The sequence below is a fragment of the Diorhabda sublineata genome, chromosome 8 (assembly GCF_026230105.1).
Source record: "Diorhabda sublineata isolate icDioSubl1.1 chromosome 8, icDioSubl1.1, whole genome shotgun sequence".
NCBI lineage: Eukaryota > Metazoa > Arthropoda > Insecta > Coleoptera > Chrysomelidae > Diorhabda > Diorhabda sublineata.
Window position 1 is genome coordinate 15,302,703 of NC_079481.1, and position 21,906 is coordinate 15,324,608.

At 33.6% G+C, this 21,906-nt stretch overlaps 1 protein-coding gene across 3 annotated transcripts in view; it reads right to left on the reverse strand.

Moving 5' to 3' along the window:
• Positions 1-21,906, reverse strand: part of LOC130448464 (muscle-specific protein 300 kDa) — a 289,850-nt gene that overhangs the window by 243,783 nt on the left and 24,161 nt on the right. The window lies entirely within an intron of this gene.

The window sequence follows — 21,906 nt, forward strand, 5'->3', positions numbered from 1 at the left end:
TTATGTTACATTGTTGTTACATGGATTCTGTAAATAGATCAGTTATTCCAAGGAATTTACTGAGTTGTTACGTATAAACGAGATCGCTTGTCATCAACCACAGGCGTAACAAAATGGAACTGATAAAACTGATTTTCAAAGTACCTCAAGACAATTTCAAGTTGTTAAAATTGCATCTACGAGGATTTGACATTTTTAATGGTGTACGTACGGTGCTTCAAAAGTAGTGACAGGCTACGAATTATGGATCTATGCAAATAAATCTGAATCTAAACACCAAAAGGACACTGTGTATGTCTGTCACAAATTGAATACTTCTGTACAGCGTATAAATATGAGGAGAGACTATGCAGATGGAAATACACCACAAAAGAATAACCAGAATGCAACGCAAAGCCGCTCTTATAGTATGCAGTGCATACAGCTCGCTGTCAGAACTAACATCATCATCGACAAAGCCAGAATCGCGAAAGAAGATAGAGGTGACCATCGACCAGAGTCAGCAGAGTTATGATACGGATCAACGATTGACATTGCGTTTGTTACCATACTGGATAGAGAGAAGTCACGGGGAGGTCAACAATGAATCACCCAACTACTTTTGATCGATGCAGAGTACATATTCTTCATATGCAATCATTGAAACTTCCAATGGGAGATACACAAAAAAAAACGGGAAAATTCACTTCTTAAAAGATCGTAGAAATTATGATCTCGATAGAAAAAACTGGGACGCCGTATCTGAGTACACAGAAACAATTTTACGGACGAAGAAAAGGAATACTTTAGTCGATGACCCAATCAAGTGAAGCAACAGCTAAAGAAAACAGAAAAACGTATGAAAAATGTAAACGCAAATCAATTGTTGTATTGAACTCCTATAAAAATTGGTTAATTTATCATTCAAAACGCTCACATCAGTTTAAAAGTCAAAATAATAAAATGTTTAATAAATGTAAATGCCGAAGAATCCACCAGCGAAGAGTATATAACATAAAAAGTTTTAGAAAAAATGAACCTTGAGTTGATAGATACATCTACTTCATTGAAAGGAAGAAGTTGAAAGTCAAGTTGAAATTCTAGTCGCACATTCTCTTCAACAAGCTCCGCTATTATATCTGGGAATGCTTCCAATTCTAGTACAAAGATAACACCTTACCCGAACCTACAGATGATGCACTTGAGTATATTGCAAGATATTTAGCTAAACAGCATAATGAAAGTCAACCTGAATTAAGAGACTTATAAAGACATATAAAGTTGAAATTGATAATTCTTGCAATAGTCCGTGATGGTTACAGCAGGGGAATTATTAAAACTTCCTTGAAATAGCAGGAAAAAGTGAAAAATGGAATTTCTATTTTTGAAAACATACAAACAATATACATTTTGGCAAATACAGGAATGAATGTGGAATATCCACGCTCGTCAATGCGTGTTACTAGATGATGGTAGTAGGTAGTACGGTCCCAAAAGCAGGTATACTTGACTACTATTGTCAGTTCTATTGTGTTTGTTAGACTATTTCCTTCGAAAAATTTAAGCCAACCAAAAAGCTGTAATATTTTATGTTTACCTAGCAACGATCAAATTTCAGTGATAATACTGCACTAGTGCAAATTATCGATAATTTGCACTAGTGCCAAATTTTCGTCTAGGATTAATAAACATCATTTGGTTTTAATTTTATAGTTTAAGAAAAGGAACAATTATTGTTTATTTTAAATTAAATTTTTCTCAGGAAATAGTCTGCCAAAATGCCCTCTCGTGCATGTCAAATTGTCTCATAATTTAAATTATCGACAATTTGACATGCACTCGGGACATTAATATTGATAATGAAGAGCACTGCTTGGGTACCTACTTTCATTGTTTTTACTGGATACCTAGATAGAATATATATTCTATTATGGAATACAGAATTTAGTACATTGATTATTTACCGTACTAATTCACCAAGCGCATATTACCCTCTTTGTCATCCGAATACTTTCTCATTTTAACTTCGTGGCTCTCGTACGTTTCTCGACATTCTATAGCATAAAATTGGTTCCTGAGGTAGTGAAAAGGTTAGCAAATAAGATAAAAAAGAATGAAAATATACTTTTGAAAATGATTTATGACTTTTTTAGATTAAGAATTATAATTCGAATTAATTATTATAACTATCTGGCTCGATTTAAAGAGAAAACTTGTGGCATACAATGTACAAAGAAGGAAAAATGTCAATTTGAAAAAACTGATAAATTAATATTGATTATTGAAGGGGGACAATACGATTTCCGTGGCGCCGCAATTTAACAGCGGATTAGGCTAAAATAAATCGAAAATTATGAATGAAATTTTTTGATATCTCACTTCGTTTTCGAGATATCGATACTTGAAGTTGTAAACATTAGTTAGAGTGAAGCCACCCATGCAAAAAAAATAATAATAAAATAAAACTAAAATAATCCTCTCGCGAAGAAATTTTTTTAGACAATTTTGGCTGTAAAAAATTCATGATTTTTGAACTTTTTATACTCAAAGTGCACCACGAGAAGGTCAGGTTGGGTGAGGTTAGGTTAGGTTGATATATACAAATATTAAATAAAAATAAATTTTTCCAACTTCAAGTATCGATATCTTGAAATCTAAAATAATCCTCGCGCGAAGAAATTTTTTTAGACAATTTTGGCTGTAAAAATTTCACGACTTTTGATCTTTTTACACTCAAAGTGCACCATGAGAAGGTTAGGTTAGGTTAGGTTAGGTTGATATACACAAATATTAAATAAAAATCTCGAAAACGAAGCGATATATCGAAAATTTTTATTCTTTATTTTCTATTTATTTTGGGTCGATTCACAAAATGGCATTGTCAGATCCAGGCGCCACGGAAAAGGTACTCATGCCCATTTAAGGATTTCATTTCATAAGAAAATAAAGGATTAGCAAGGATAGAAATTGTTAAAATAAATATAATAATAAATGAATAAATAGTACCTACATATATTAAGATTTTATTACTTAAAATATTGATATTGATAATGCTACCAAACATTTCATAACGTTTGACAGTATACTGATTTGACGTCAGCCTATCAGCCATATTGGCTAAAAAATCGTGATAGTTGAGATATCCTCTTGTGTATAGTCATTAGAACTATACAGTGATTCAAAATTATAGAAACAGCGGTGCACAAAATGAACGGGAACCTAACGCGGTATAGACGTTCATGAATGTTAATTTGATTCATTTAATGCCTAGACGTCTTAATGAAAGATGCTGAATGAAAGACAGAATAAAAAGTGAATCATCTGATATCACCTTTAGATCAGGAAGTTAATCACTAGTTATTGTCATGGAATTTTCAAATGGGAGAATGATTCCATATATTCAGCCAAATTTTAGTTTTCTTGTATCCAGCCGACTGTTTGTTATATAAACATACATGAGCACCTACAAATTCTATCAGCTCAGAGAAGTCATTTTTCGGGGTATTGGAACTAAAACCCTCACTAGAAAAATGAGGTTATGTTTTTGACGTTCAGTGCGTAAAAAGTAGAAACTTTTGACAATTGTGTATTGTGAAAAACATCATATTTGACAATATTTTTGACACGATGCGCAAATGAATGAGTTGTTTGTGTATAGGGGGTTTAAATTCACATCGTTGAAACGTCAAAATATTGTTCACTTAATTAAAGAACATGATAACGTTCACTATATCATTCTTACTTTCGTTTTCTATTGCTAAAAAGAAACCAAAATCAAAAGAAAAAGGAAGTAACAAGGTTAAAGAGAAGAAAGGCAAAGATAAAATCACAGAGAAAAAGCCTATTGAAACACAAAGCGTGGAAGAACCATCAACAATAGAATTTAACGCAACAAATATATTATCTGCTGTTCATATACATTACGAATTAATCCCTAATCGATGTAAATATGAGTTAGATGTGGTTTGTTGGGGACCAGTAGCAAAAATCCTGACAAACGATAACCAGATTCTTATTTATACAGTTATTAGAGATGACACAATATGGATACCAATTCGCATGGAGCACTACGTCGAATCTTTATCTATTAAGGAGATTAAAACCTTCCATAATGAAATAATCGAAATCCATATCACAAATAACATACAAAAAGCACCCGGATTATTCAAAACAGAAAATATTGTGATACAAAAAGATGAAATAATTAACGAAGATCAAAAATTCAAATGCAGACACAAATTCGAGTATGTTATAGGAGATTCGGATCCTGCTAACGCATCAAGATTATCACTAGAACATTATATAAGAAATATAATTATTAAATGTGCGAATTTTCCGAAAGGTGAAACAGTATCATGGCTGAATGACAATAATAATTTCGATATATTTTACGATGTGTTGAAAAACTTTTACGCTGGTAAGTATATAAAAATTAACGAACTCATATATCCCTGTTCACAAATGCAAATAGAAGATGAAGAAGAACCTAAATCTAAGTCTAAGAATAAGAAAAAACAAAAACCCGACAAGAAAAACCTCAAAGAAAAAAAGAAAAAAACACAAGATGAAACGAAAAATAGAGATAAGATCATCATAAGCATTCCTGCAGAAATATTCTTCACGGAGTTTAGTATGGGTACTTTTCGCGTTGTAAGCAAAAACAATTTTGTAGATAGTGCCTTCGTTTTCGTTTCGGCTAACAATCTCTTATCAAGAGCTCAGAAAATTTCATTAAATCCAATTGTAGTTAAGATCTTCAAAATTGAAAATCTACCAGCGGATCAGTTGAGAAAATTAGGCTTCGAAAGTATTTTTGCTTCATATCGCATTTCTGATATACTCAAATGTACAACTAAAGAAAAACCTTTAAGTGAGAATATTTATTTCAATGAAGGTCATATGCATTTTATGGATTACATACCAAAAATTAGATTGATAGAAAGCATACAAACCAATAGATTTTTTGTGGAAATTTATGGGAATAAGAAAATTAAAAAAGATAATTCAAATTGTGATTTATTCGGTCATAATTTCGAAGACTACAACATAAGCAGGATCGGACCAGCTTTCGAACCTTTTACCGAACCTGTCGAGACGAATTTACCAGTGCTTCTAGCTGTAAGCGTTTTTGATATCAGTTCGACAGTAGCAAACATTTGGGATTTTAGAGAAATAGGACAATGCCACGCTCCTAATTTAACTTTATACACCGATTCCGACTACTATACTTTTCGCTATACTGATACAAAAAATGTTAATGATATTAACATTATAAAAGACCTGGTTAATACAAATGAGATATCTGAAGCTACATTTTTAGAATTTGGTACCACTATTTCTATCGAGGTTTATTTAATGGCACCACAAGCTCCTAGTCTGGTTTATCATCACGTTCCCGAAACATACAAAAGGCTTTTTTTCATCACAGATAATAAAGTTTTCGCAGAAATTTTGTTTAACCAAATTTTCAATCATAATAGCGTTTTCTTCAGTAATAAATCTGAACACGATGAAGTAGAAATGAACAAGCTGGATATTCTTACCGGTTTCGTCTTAGATAATGGCAATAGTTATTTTTTCTATGTAGAAGGTCCATCAACTGGATTCATTTTGAATTTATGGCATATGGTACAAGAGTCTTGTCCTATTTTGAATTCGAGACTGGCTTTAGAACAATTTTCAATTACTGGAGTTCGTTTAACTAAAGGAAGAGTTTTTTTCAACACAGATAACGCATTTGAAAAAAGACTATATCCACATTTTATATTTACCGGATTGTACGTCATTGTTTTGAAAATACCTTTACAACAAATTTTAGCTATTCCAAATGTATACTGTAGGAAAAAAACTCCAAGACCTTGTTTGAACGCTTTATCAAAATTATCATTGTTATTCGATTCAAATCATTATCAAAGAATTTTGCAACAAAACTTACTGCCCTCACGTCATGAGCTGATAAGTTTGAATTTAGAATGGGGAGTTTCTACAAGATGGAAAGAAATTGTCGATTATTGAAAATTATAAACTTTGATTTTAGTTCTATACAAAAATAAATTTCAAAAATGCGAATTGAAATAGTTATTGTTAACTCTAACTACATGACGTGCCCGAACTACACTCAAACGTCATATTTTTAGTATTGACAACCCAAGGACATTGATAATTGTTCGAAAATATTTAATAACAGATTTCGAAAGCTTGTTGCTACCTGAATCCGAATTATAGTTTCCGAAAAGGCCTTAAGTATCCCAAAACACGGTTAGCATAATCTGAAGACTTGATTTTTTATCTATAAGTCTATAAAGGTCCATCAAATGGATTCATTTTTTTTTAATTTATTTTCGAGGACGTGGGTGGTGCCCCACACCGCATTACGTCGCCTCTGCTGCCAGATAAAATAGTTTATGGCACTGAAGAAATGAATGATATGTATATAAAGATAGCGTATGAACGTTCATGACGAAGAACGGCCTACTGTAATCATTGATGATATCCTTAAAATATGTATATAAAGAGTAAATAAAACTTTACTGGAAAATTTATGAAAAACTAATTCACAGATATTTCTTCAGAATTATCCTTCCTTTCCATGATAATTTGTCACTGTAATATACTGAATTTATAGGTATCGGTGTTTCTGAGATATGTTAGAGAAAATCAAGTTAGTTTCTTCTTCAAAGGGCATCATTTCGTTAAGACCATAAATCATGTCAAGTTAATACAAAATCACGTATCTATAGTTTGGGTTTGACAGAAAAGTTTTGGCTCACTTTGATATTTGTAGATTGATATTAACATGAGGACGCGATTTATTATCTTTTTCCCATGTTTTCATTCATGAAAGATTTATGACATGTTTAAAAAAAGTAATTAAGTAACACTATCAAAATGCGTGATACCTCAATGTCATTACTAATAGGAGGTTATCTAAATAGTTATTTTCCTAACAAGTGCGGAAAGTGATACTTTCCCGCACGCGACTGCAGTTGTCCCGAACGACGCGGAGTGGAGTTCATGCAAGAGGTCAAGTGCGGGAAAGACAATTTACGCATGAGTTAGGAACATTATTTTTTCTACGGCCGTATATACAAAAAAGTATACCAACCCATTTTTCAAAAATTATTTTATTCCAACAAACATAATAATATACAAAATTGTATTAGATTGTATTGTATTAGATTTCAAAACCTCTGAAAAATACGCCAGAAATACCACTTCCTTATAAGTTTTGGCCCCTTTCTCCTTATACCTTGTAACAAAATGGTCGAATTGCTTCTCATACTTTAGTCTGGATTTGGCAGGTAACAGCTCGGAATTAGCTTCATTTGCAGCCTTCAAAATGGCTTCGAGAAGTCCTTTGTCGGATGAATCCATTAATATTATTGTATCGGATTCGGTTTAATGTGGTTTAATTTAGAAGAAGATTTTTCTTATTCGGTCGCTTCCAAGACGTTTTGAACAACTTTGACGTTTTAGTAACAATTACACGCTTGGGTTGTCATAGCAACTGATATCAAACCCGGGTGGTTTGATAGTTGTTTCTCCTTTGAAGAATGTCACTTTCAAAACTAAAATGCGTGTGGGAAAGTGGGCTAGAACGCACGGCCGTAGAGAAAAGTATTTCCGATTTCAACAATAGAAGGGGTACATTGCGAATTAGTGGTCTGATTGAACCACGTTTAACAGATGGCACTTGAAGTTACATTATATTGAGATTTTTGGGAGAATATTTTGATCGTTTAAAGACGAGTGAAATTTCTTAACAAAAGTCTATAAATGACCTGTGAAATTTATGCCATTTACGCTAAGAATGCTGTAACTAATTTTGAAAGATTTACATTGCTTTGGCCAGCTTCTTACTGATAAAAAAGAATACATGAAGATTTCGAAGACCGAAGTGATCGTACAGCTGAAATTTATCGAAGACCTGACCCTTGAAGAAGTGAAATCGGTGAAATAACTTTTGACGAGAAACATTTGACTTAAACAAAAAATCAGTTCTCAATGATTACATAAAACATAAAATAACCATATTACTTGTAGCTGTTGGTACAGTCAATTGCTGGTCTACTGAAGGAACTGCTGAGAAAATGCCTGTGTCTGTTAAACTTTGCTGGCCTGTTGATAGATTTTCGTAGGAAACTGCCAGTTCGACTTCTTTTGACTAATGAGGCGTTGGATCAATGCCATTTACCATGTAATTGACCGGCCGAAATTGCAAAATCAGGGTCAATAAAGGTGGTATATATATATATATATATATATATATATATATATATATATATATATATATATATATATATATATATATATATGTATATGTATATATGTATAGTAAATAATGTAGGATTCGACACGAGCAGATTGTATATAGTTAAACAGTTAAACAGTTAAAATCTCTATTTGAGCATCTGTTGATTTTTCAACGGTTTGGCGTCTCAACGATCTTTCTGAAATTGGAGAAGCGTACTTACGAATTAGGAAAACTAATTCAAAGATAAATAAGGAAGGGAAAGTCAGAATTTTTAATCGTTTAAATAAGTCCAGGCAGTGAGCCCTGTTGTTTAGTCCGATTAAGTATCTAACAGCTCTCTTTTGGTAATTTGAATATTCGTTCAAATTGAGTCGCACCACACGTACCCCATAGATATTAAGTGGTAATGTTACCCACATAGGAGTTAATTTCATTCTAAAGTCATGGCTCAGAAGCGCACCAGGTCCACAAGATGGATCAGAGAAAAGAAGGTATATTTTTCTCTACTTTCTCTATTGAAGTTTGACATATCACACTGTATTTTTTACTTTAAGGTAGAGGTATAATAGCAAAAATGTGGTTTCATTAACTCGATATAATAGAAGGCCTTCACTGGCCCACCAGAATAATTAAGTGTTTAAATAAGGAATTTTCCATGCTGCCTCAGCATAAAGTGAATCTTAAACGCCAATTGAAGGCTAATGTAGGCTCAATTAGGCTAATTACTTATCAACCAGTTCGGGAAATATAATTAACCACAGTAAACCTAGCCGGTATCGCTCCAGCCCAAGGAACAAATAGTGGGCCAGACTTGAAGATGGTCAATGGGACATTATTTGCTCGACATATTTTGTTTATTGCCTACATTATGTTGTTATATAAAAATATTAAGTTTTAAAATCACTTTTTACCTGAATTATAATTGGTCTTTGTTGAATATGTTCTAACATAGTCATTTTTTTTAACAACATATGTAACCTATATAATATTTCAATGTTATAACTACTGTAGGCTATTGTCAAAAATGTTTGAAACCCAAATTAACAGCTGTTCGTTGTTCTCTTAAACTTGGCAACGAAGCATCAACATAGTAGCGATAGGAAAAAAACCGTTGCAGGGTAACAGAAGAAGTACGTTGATATCACAGGCAGGAATGCGTACTGAAAAACTCATTTCCGGAAAAGCATTTTGGCTCGTTGAAAATCAGCAACATTTTGTGATGAGCTTGATTATAAATTTCTTGTTTTAAGGGTTCAGATATATTCTTAGACATTGAAGTCAGGTGAGCACTGCACTGAATGTTGAATACAACTTTACTTGGATAAAGTCATTTAGATGGATTTTTTAGTGTTTATACCATCTACATTCACGCCACTGAGTAACAGATTCGAGATGATTTCGTGTATCTCGCCCTATAGTCTGGGTTCCAAACTTCCTTTGCTACTAGTGTCAATACACACAAGATTTACTATTACCATTGGGAATTCAAGATTTCTAATTTATATCCAAGAGCAAGAGCAAGAAATTAACCAAAAAAGAGAACTAAATTCAAATGTTTTTGCGTTTACTGATCTTGCAACAAGGTAACCATCCGTTACATAGTATTATACATCCCTCGTGAAAAACCAAAAAAGGTGCTTATTTTTCTATCTACTCAACATTCCGACGCAAAAATCAAAGCTGAGTTGAAAAATAACAGTGGCGTGAATTTATTTTATAACTCAACTAAGGGAGGAGTCGATACGGTGGACCAGATGATCACAAAGCACTCTACAAAAAGACCAACAAGGACATGGCCAATATTTTTCACTCTAATTGATATTGCGGAATTAAATATCTACACACTGTTTATTGAAAGCATATCAACTTGGAATAGCAACAAAACAAATGGAAGGCTAATCTACTTACAAGAACTAGGACTTAGTCTTGTAAAACCATTAGTTAAGCAGAGATCAGAAAATATAAATGGAATTCCTACGTACATAATACTGGGAATGGAGTCAATACTTAGTAAAAAGTTGCGAAATCGTTCTGAAGAATATTTGAATGCAGCTCCAGAGGCAGGAACAACAAGTCGATGTCATATTTGCTGTTGCAGAAATCACCCCAAAAAAAATTTCAAAAACTACAATAATTTGTAGCAAATGTAAACATTTTTCTTATAGGACTCATTCCCAAAAGTCCTACGCGTGCGAGGCTTACTACAGTAATTCATATAATATTGAAATTTTCTTCACTTTGTTTAGAAGTATGTATTTATCATTGAAATGAAAATTATTTTTTCAATTGTATTTATCTTTCAATAAATACTTTTCATTTGACGTTTTTGTTATTTATACATAATATTTTACTACTTCATAGATGGTTGTACTTTTTACCCAACCTTAGTACAACATGAAACCTTCCTCTTCATTGGTGGAAAATATTTGACTACCGAACCATTTTTTCAAGTATGGAAGCAAAAAATAATCCGACGGAGCTATTTATTTTGGCCATTGCAATAATGGATGTGAGAGGTGGTGCATTGTCTTGATGAAACAACACTTTCAGTTGAAAGATTTTCATTTTTCAAGATAGTCAATGAAAATTATCTCATGCGTATCCCAAAAAAACTGACGCCAAGACCTTGCCTGTAGATGAAACAGTCTTTGCCTTCTTTGGAGCCGGAGAAACAAAATGTCAGCAAGGGTTTTTATAATATGCAATTGATATTGAAAAAACGAATTAACCTATGGCACGCTGTTGAAGACGACAAAATCCGTTGTTATTTTTTTGATTTGGCGTATTTTTTGCTCTCAATGAGAGAATAAAACTATTTTATACTAATTTGATGATCTCTATAGCATATCTATTATGATACTAAAATGATACGGTGCAAATTAAAATCCATATACAGGTTTTTAACAATCGTGATGTAACATTTTTGTCTGTTTAAGGATTAATTATTCTGACAGCTTATATTGTTATATTCAACAACTCATTGTTAATACGTGCGAAATCTATAAACAATTTCAATTGCAGGGGTAATAAAAATGAGCTTGCTATAAATAAAAGCGTTATTAATAAAAATGATGTCATCCACAATAACTTGTTATCATTTTTACGACTATTTCATGCATATTTATAGATTATTTTTACTTGCAGTCGGTGACTTTAAGGTTATTTGTTTCATCTAAGAAAATCAATATAAAGAATAACGAGGTCAAGATGGACCACTCCTATTTGCAGGTAGATACAGTAAGTGTATCGTTGAAAATTGGATTTATTTTTATTCTCTATAATCCTTCGTTGGTATACAATGAAAAAATCTGTGATAGGAAATCTGTGGTAAATATCATGACATAAAAATAAAATTCCGTAGAAATGAGAAATATTTCATTTTGTAAACTTCGTTATAGTTATTGCAGTATTAATCCTGGCGCTGGATGGAGTAAACACATTAAAATAATTGTTGGATAATCCTAATGATAAAATACCAAATTTGAAAAAGAGTGGTGAAATGATAAAAGAGTTAACAACAGAATTAATACTTTACTAGTTATAGTTATAGTCTCCTAACCCAATCTAACCTAACATAACCTAACTTAACCATATTTAAATTAAAAGGCTTTTTTGTGGAAAATTCAGAATACAAATGTTTTAATTATTTTTAACCTAATACCAAGAATGCATTCATTCTTAGAAAAAATAATTTTTTCTATCAATTTTTGTTCAATATTTCATATAATAATGAACATCTGCTCATTTTGGAAAATCTTAGATGTTTTTCGTTTTGTCTTAATGATGATAATTATTCAAAAGTTCGTATGTTTGTTCATCTCTAGGACTCATTTCGACATATCCAAATTTCTTGTGCAGACTAAGAGATCCGTTATTGTCTGGTTTAAAGAGCACATAGCTCATTTGAAATATGGACGAACCGGAAAATCAAGTATTGCCGATCACGCTACCAGTCATAATCATTAAATATATATTAGTGATGTAAAATTGTTAGAAAATGTATCCAATAATAAATTTTTTATGCATTCGAAATTGCTAAATGTAAGTTTTCCAGGGCAAAAGTTATTTGTACATCAGATACACTACATCTATTAAGAGCCTTAGCATAAACATAATTATGGGTGAATGCTGATCAAACTCAACTACAGTCTATTGATTAAACCTTCTTAGGCTATGAAAGGAGAGAAGATAATTTGTACAAATGACCAGCAACTACTGCCGGAATTGCTAATTCAACCGTGTAAATATGCATCCAATTGTACAACAATATCTTGCTCTTGTGAGAAATTACATACTGATAGTATTTCATATGCAAATGCTCAAATAACGACTATCAGAATAAATAAAGTAATTATAATTTTTTCTTTTCTTTAATTCTTTTTTGAATTTAATATTTTTTTACCAATAATTATTTTTTTATGTTCCTGATTTTTTTTACATGACTTGCTGTAATCATAAAAATCAATTGGATATTCTCACTAAAGCAATCGTCATAGTGATACCAAATCATGTAATCAGTCCATCTACTGGATGTCTATCTAAGGGGGTGGGGTATAAAACAAAAATGGACCAAGACGATTCATAGCAACATTCAGAATCATAATCTGTATGCTTTTCTGAGTTCAAAATCATCCAGCGTCCGGTCTGGCACCAATTTTTCTCGATGTTCACGACGCATTAGACGACCACACGTCGTTGTCTAAGTCTCTTTTAAATAGCAGAAAACCGAAACGTTTCATTTCTTTACCGGAGGTTTCAGGTATCTTTCTCAATATTGGAAATATCAGCAATATCTTGACTATTGTTTCCACAGGATTCGATAATATTTTCTTCATATATTTATAAGAAAGAATTATTCTCCTGTTGCTAAGGTATTAGTAGATTTCCTATAATTTCCTATAAGGGTGAGGCAGCATAATATGCGTAATTCTTTCATTTATGTCACTGCACGCCTCTCAGAATCGCTACAATTTATCCCTAATAGCCCCATTTTAAGCCGGAATCAATTCTTATGTGGATCACGTTTGAACAAAGTATTACAAAAAGAAATGGAGTCCCTCGACCCATTGAAGCACGAAGAGCTTCAATGTTGTAATCACCTCGGCGCAAACATTCGCCTGTCCTTGGACTTGTGATTGTGCAGGAGCTGAATAGTCCCTGAATAAACAAAGTCACAGAGTGGTATGCAATTTCGTCAATTGCAATTTATTATTTCACCAGGTTCTTGTAAAGAGGAATCAATTACTGCTGGTCGGTATGTAAACTGTACTTGGGAGGAATTTGTTTCCAACAGCATAGATGATTGTTTTAGTGAAACACGTCTCAAACGAATCGTAAATCCTCATTGGTTGATGTTAGTCCTACTAGATGTTTCCAAACTTCCCTTTCGCTGATTAGAAAGGGAGGAGTATCAGTCCATGTAACTGTATGCTCTAAGGTGGTCTAAGATTGGTTACCGAGTAGATGTTTGTCATGCACCAAACGGTGGATACATAAATTTACAATCTATAAAAAAACTTCGAAGGTTTTTCTTTTTATACGAGGGTGGTTCAGATATAAACCAAGAATTTTGGTATAAAAATTTTATTAATAATCTACGGAGCCGAAATTTTGTACAAATTTTCTGAATAGTTTCATTTACACTTTACACACTTTTGCTACTTCACTGAAACCTCTTCCAATGGATAAATTGAATAATAATAAATCGGGACTATGAGAAGGGTGTTCCAGTGTTTTCCAGCCCAATTCGTTCAAAGTTTTCATCGTAAGCCCAGTTGTATGTTATCTGGTGTTGCCTTGTAGCATTATCACACTACGGATATCGCGTCGCTGTGATCTGTAGACAGAATGCTAAGGTGCTACTATAATATTGCTAGAAAATCGACCACAATTACTCCTCTCATGTCTCAAAACATGGTACACAACAATTTTTCCCCTGGCAGTGTTCTCAAATTCCATTCAGTGGTCCTCTTCCTCTTCATACCGCTGGAGGGCCATTCGTGTTTTTGGTCAAAAGTCTTTGCAACCATCTTGTTGCTAACTAAGCTGTTCATGAATTATTTGCTTAATACTACCTACACTGATGCCCAATTTTTGAGTTATATCGCGTACAGTACTGCATCGATTTTTCCAAAATGAGTTTTTCTACGGCGATGACGTTTTCATCTACTTGAGACTTGGAGAGGCACTCATTCCCGAATTTTTCGAGTAATTTTCGATCAATTTCCGCGGATTTTTCATTATCTTTGACCAGAAAACGAATAATGATTATGTGGTCACGGTTGTTCTCTTAACGCTTCGTAACAGACCAGTCTAACATCCAGTGCGGCTACTTTCGAGACCCTAAATTTTTCGCGCGTTTATTCAAAAATACCCGTTTATATGTGAATTACCTTCGTAGCTATATAAATTGTTAATTTTAGATTTGTATTTTAATTAATACAAAGTTTTAAAAATAGGGTCCACCATTTAGGACAACTGAAAACATCCCAGAATATACGCAAAAATCGAACTAAACATCAAATCTCGCTAGCATACAAGAGCTCATTTAAAAATGAAAACTCCTGAATCACCTTGTCAATTTACGCTATATTGAATGTCGACATTCGAAATCGATCATCTACGAGGATTTTATATGATTGAAAACTTTTATTAGAGTCAGAAATCAAATAATATCAAGAAAATTTTCGATATTAGTGCTAAACAATATAAGCGCAAGAGTTTGCAGAAAAGCAATTGACATGATGCAAGACAACGTGCAATGCAATGCAAGACTCAATATTTCTTGATCAAAAGCATACGCAGAAGAAGTTCAGCTAAACGCCGGTAGACATGATGCGATACAACGTGCAATGCATGCCTATATGAAGTACAGTTTCAGTTTCATGCAAGATCTCGCCCTTACATCATTATCGGTTTGGCGTCATTTTCATAGTGCCCAAGCTGCATTTCTAGGAAATATCTAGTTATCTTTGGCTTAGCAACTACCAAACATCAATCTCAGATCTGCTGACGTTCGTAAAACTTAGCTTTGTTATATTCATTGTTGAACTAGACCCAAAATATTGAATAAAATTTGGAGTTGGGAATTTGATCATTTTTACTTATGAAAATGGCAAGAGAATAATATCTAGCGACGTGCAATATTTTGAACTTGCCATAAATTGCGTGCAATTTCTGGCATTGTATTGCATCATGTCAAGCGGCCTTAACAGTCTTTAGCGATATCATAAATAGAATTAATATCAAGATGTGCTGATGACACTGTTATATAATTTCAATATTGGAGCGTTCAAATCAATTAACAGAAATTGAGTAATTCCTTCGACTTCAACGAACGAATCCCAAAAGACCTTCGTGACAAGAAAAATTTAGAAAGCAGTTTAAAAATGCTATGAGGATGTTTTATAACAACTAAACATAAAAGAACGAAAGATATAAATTTAGTAAAAGACATCAGCTTATTAGTATTTTCGATACACGCGCAAAATTTAGATGAACTGACACGCAATAGGGATATCAACATGATTGACATGCTAGAATTTCCGTGATAAAGGGCAAATGATACGGTCATAGACCTTGATCTATTTGAAGACCTTTGAACTATTTATAGCATATTTCAATTCAAATCAGCACCGTATTTAAATTTTATTTCTAAACGTGTTCGATGTTGAAATAGTTGGAAGAAAATCAAATTCTCTTCTTTATTAAGTATAATTATCATTATTAAGGTCACGATTAACAAAAAGGAAATAATAGTCCAGATAATTTGACTACATTTAAAAGAAAATATTTAAAAATGGGTGCATTTACTTTAATATTTATTTATTCATTATAACATTCGAGTTTTTGAATAAATTAATTTGTTATCGACCTCCCACTCCATTCGAGAAATCCAATAAAACCTCGAAATTGATTCGAAATCTTCTTCTACCTGTCTACACTTCAAGCAAATGTTAATTAAAATAAATTTGTGGTCATTGTAAGTTTGTCTTTTTTATTGTACTCACAAAAAATTCAGTTATCTTACTGGATTTCCTTTTATTTTAAGCAAATTTTGTACGATAGTTTTCGTATGCATTCATATTTTCCATTTATTTGGGGAACATAACGAATAGAATAGAACCGATTCCTATTAGAGCATAAGCTCCTTTTGTTCAATCTGTTCTTTCTACTCGTTCCTTCCTCATTATATTTTTTCCCGCAGTTCTACAGCTGCCAGGTTGGGAGTTTCCACATCAACTACCAGACTACAAACTCAACCTCAACTCTAACAACTGGGAATCCAGTTGAGAGCTGTAACCATCCCGGATTTCCATAGAGTTCCTGCCTTATCTTTAATATATAGAAAAATCTGAGTTGTTTTTAATTTATAACTGTTTTTGTTTATTGTGCTCTTTTGGATACGCAGTTAATGCGAATTTATTATTTTTCAATGAATTTATTGGTTGCTGAAACTTTTTTTATTGTTATTAGCAATAATTATTAATTTGGATAATCGTGATTGGGAATAGTTTTGGATTTTTAAATTCAATTCATAAGGAGTTTCCTGCTTTTTCTCCTTTTTTTATTAATTTTTAACGTTTTTCGTTAAAAAGCTGGTGGCGTCCAATTTAATATTGATTGTTCACCCCATCTGAGTACCAGTTTTTATATACGTTAACTGAGGCCGAATATCACTTTATGGTTACAACCTCTATGAGGGTCAAATACACAAACAAATTCATGGGAAGTATTAGAGAAAGAGTGAAAGAAAGATATGGATAATTTGGTTGAAATAAGGAAAATTTATTATGGGAGTAAGGTTTGTTGGAGTTGGCTCTGATATAGGAATTGCTCTGGGGTTATGGTGATTTCTATAATTTTTTGTTATTTGAAATTTAATTTTTTAATATTTTTAATTTAAGTGAGGGGTACAGCTGCATTATTCCCTATCGTCGGCAATTTTACTGTGGAACTGGTTCACCAGGTTACGGGAAAATCGCAGAAAGCCTTCAACAACTACGATAGGAAGTATTAATATATTTGTTTAAAATTTTATTACAATGTTGCCAGTAGTTTCGGCCAAGTTATGTTTCAGCACCCTTTATCTTGAACATTGGTTGTGTTGCGAAAATCTTCTATTGAGCAAACCCCATTTTTTTATTTTTTATGGTAGTAAATAACTAAATATAAGTAGGTACATCATCCTGTTGTGGTTTTTTGACGTCTTTCCGTTTTGACTCTATTTTTTAATAAAGTTATATAAACACAAGACATTAAGCTATGAGTTAGCACATAAAGTAGCTCAAATCACATCTATATTGTCGTAGACGTATCGAGCAACTGAATAAATCGAGAGTGTGTATCTGTAAGCCAGATTCTTGTCAGTAGCTTCTAGTAGTAAGGCGAGGGGTTACAAGCGCACCGTCTACACTCGCCTTCCCTCGTGGAGAGTTTAGATCGAGTTTTATACTATTTTCATATATATACGACTATGTTTTTATACAAGGCGAGTTATCTGTATACTATCTTTAGTGGGCAAATGGCGAAATAGTGTAAAATTAATCGTACAGAACGTCACAAAGGTAATTAAAGAAATTGAATCCTTGAAAAGGCCAAGGCCCACAAGTGCCGCTAAGTAAAAAGTAGAAGAACGTATATGAATTGATGTTAACAGCTCAAATAACAAGAAAAATATGGTACTTGAGTATTAGGGAGCGTCCACATTACGCCGAAACAGGCCGTTCGGCCTATGCCAAGCGGCATGTTCGGTTCGGCCCATTCGGGTCAGCACGACGTCCACATTGACCTTGCAGTATAGATGTCTCGAATCGTTGCCGAACCGCGCATTTATGAAAAATCATTTGTTGCAACTTACCTTGATATCATCCACAGTTTTTCGTGGTTTATTCTTGCCCGCAAGAAACATCATTGCTCGGTAAGCAAATCATTTGCTCACGTGGGGCTCGTCAGCGCCACTTCCAGTCTTCTTGCTTTCCGTTTCTTCTTTTCTTTCCCTCATGAAATGATATTGCAAATTTTTTATTATGCGCTCAATTTCCTGCTTCTCCACGCTAAATGAAATGGAGATTTCAATGAGGCCATCATGTCTCCGGTTTTTATTTTTATAGTTGGGATTAGATCTGTCCCACAAAGACGGACGGACATGGTACATTTCTATAAGCTTTAAAGTTTCTTCCTCTGTCCACTCCATGGCATTCACAAAACTTAATATCGATCTGCGATCATGTACCAAACACTGAAAAACTCAAGAATGAACAATACCATGAAGCAACGTTGAGTTTTGATCAACAGAAGCCTATCGGCACGTCCACACTGCAAAATTTGTGCTGATTCGGTTCGGCTTTCTTTGATCCGTACCAACCTAATTCGGTTTGGAGTCAGCACGATTCGGTTCAGCTTTCGGCACAGCGAGCAGGCCGAAAGACACGTCCACACTAATTCGGCTTTTCCATCCGGCCTGTGCCGAATCATGTCGATCGGCATAATGTGGACGCTCCTTTTTAAATTCGTTTTATGAAGTTCATAATTCACTCATCATTCTAACCAATTATTATTAATTATTTCTCGATTATTATCAATTATTTATTGAATAATATGTGTATTTTGAAATTTAATTATTGCCATTTTACAAACCATATTAAATATTGTAAGAAAACGGATAAAAACGTTGGCATATATGCTGCTGTACGATATTTCCGTATGTCAGTTACTTTTATTGATCTTTTCTTCGTAGTAGTATCCAAATTCATTATTTTTTGTTGATTCTGTATAGAAATAGTTCGTAAATATACTTTCGTGCTGTTCTTGTTGGCGATAAAAATGGGTGTTATAAATATTTTATGAGTTTCCAGTGAACGAAGAGACGTCTCTATAAAAATATACTTCCAAGGAAGTTTATCGTCGAAAATATTTTAATACAGTAAATTATTACAATATTCTGGTACGTAAAATTGCTTCGTAATGTTGTTGTTTCTGACTTTAGATGAGTAAATTTGTGATAAAGACTCTCATCCAAGTGTGGTCCAAACAACTTGAATGGATTTGACTACAGACAAAATTGATGATCAAATTTAAAATATGAATCTACTTCAAGTTCAATAAATAACTTGCTTTGGTTTCATCTTCTAGTCATTCAGATAATTCGAAATATGAATCAATTGGAACTTGTTTATAGTATAAGACATATATGTGAAAGCGTTTCGGCGGGCATTCAGATATTTCAAAACGATAATTTCACGAATAAACTTAAACTCAGTTACGGTTTACGACCACACCTTTTCACTTGTCTTCAAAGCAGGTGCCATGCCAGGTCAATAACTGGTAATTAGTAATTAATTTATTATTTCAATGTAATAAAATTTTTTGGAATTTTGTAATTCGAGTAATGTCTACAGTGTGGAGATCTTGAACTTCTGTAGGTTGTAGTGTTAGGGAAAATACGTGCCTTGACAGCTGATTCCACAAGCTTGTTCTTCTCCAAATAAATGAGTCTGTAGGCGAACTCTGTGTTCATGAGCCACCTGTCGAGTAGGTATTGCAAATAATTCTCCAGGTAGGATTATGATAGACAGCTCAGAAGAGCATTTCCGGTGTTAGTTAGTTAGTTAGTTTCGGAAAAACAGTCATATCAGCGACCTTTCTTCTATGCTCTGAACTGTCCAAGTTTCTGTTCAACTGTATTGAGTCGAGCATCCTCAGATTAGATGCTATTGCTTTTTGGTCTTAAGGAGGCCGTCGAAGCTATAGATCAGTATTATCAATTACATCGTTGATGTATAAGGAAAAGAGACTAGTTGACGAGATACATCTCTGAGGAACATCAGCATTGATTTCAAACATTTCTGAGACATGTCCAGTCGATAAGTGAGGATGAGATACCGTACGATCTTATTTTATTTAAAGGTTTGTCTGTAGAACCTGTCAAAAGCCTTCGATATGGGTAGTAGGATTATTCTGGATTCCCCATAGATGTTTATAGCTTCAGTACATACGCTGGTTATATAGATAAAAAGATCTCCAGTTGATATATGTTTACGAAAGCCGTATTGATGGCTGTTGATGTTAACTGACTCAATATACTTCAATATTTGCTCGGACGGTAGTTGTTGGAAACTGTCTTTTTCCTTTTATTGGTTTGGATTGAACTGATTCAAGTTACCAATAAGGAGGGAAAAGAACTATTTTATATGATAGGGAAAAGGGCATAGCGGACCTGTTAGTTCAGTGGTATTCCCTTGGGGTCTGTGGCTCTTTGATGTCTAAATCTTTTGCCACATCTCGGTGTCGAAATTCTATTTATGCCATCGATGAACTAACTCTAGACAGACTGGGGGTAGTTTTTTCAGCGAAACAAAAGTTGAATTTGAAGCAATCATGCGACCCAGCAAGTCCGCTTTTTATTTTGCAGCCACTACGATTGACCCACCTTCTGCAGTCAATGGTGAATTTTTTGACTTTGGCTGTCCGTTTTTGTAACAGACTAGAAAGACCTTAATACATTTGGGGAGTCCAGAAATTTGTTCTTCACTCTCGCATTATATCGTTTCTTGCAAGCATCTATGGTCTGCTTGCAGTTATTTCTCGAGATAACCTGCAATGAGCAGAATTTTTGTTGTTGACTGCTCTAGTGCACTTTTTATCAAACCATGGATTATTGTCTATAATACCGGATTTATATGGTATACACTGAATCTTTCATCATACTTATTTACATTTTTTCATAAAAAGAATTTTCTATTTTGCTTTAGAAGAGACTACCACAAGAAGGCAAGATCGACCTTTGCGGCCCTGGACCTGTCTGAGGGAATTGCTTCTACTTCGCTATATTTACTTGTTTTTTTTTTTAGTCATATTTTCAATAAGTCAAAATTATATCATACAGTCCATTATATACGTTTCCGGAAAACATACCTTCCTCTATATTTCGTATGGAGCAAACATAAGAAAAATATAACCACTGAAGCCACAAAAGCCCTGATGGTGTGCAGAAACTTCGCAGGGAGGACTTGGGGTTGTAACCCAAAGATCCTACTGTGAATGTACACGAAAATTGTGAAAGGATCAGAGACGGAATCATCAAAGAAAAAACAGTCCTTAAAGAATAACCAAACCTGGGACATGCCTCAGGATGAAGTACCAAAAAACTTTAGCTTTGTAAATCTGTAGAAGTAAATGGGTTCAAAACACCTTACGATAAATGAACAGAAATGCCATTATATGGTACAAGGAACTCTAAGGCTGCAAACAGAAGTAGAATAGAAGTATATGAGCCTAAAACCAAACACAGTTACTTTCGTACTATGCAGTGATTTTAGATGTTTCATTTTTGGATTTTTTTCGGTCCAATAACGACAATTTAGTCGGTTTACGAACATATTTAAATGTGCCTCATCAGAAAAAAGGATGTTGTCAAAAGTGGAAAATCGACTAAGCATTTCTTCAGCAAATGCGAACCAACTTAAAAATTCGCTGTAAACTTCTTCGCGAAAAGTTTAAAGCTGCCGATCGCTTCCGAGTAGACACATACGGATTTTTTCGTACTGACTCCTTCACCCTATCAATATTGTCTGTGGTCTTAGACGTTCTTGGACGACCTTTTACTGGTGGTTTAAACTTGAAACCCGTCTCTTCAAATCGCGTAACCCGTATTTTAATTAAATTTTAACTCG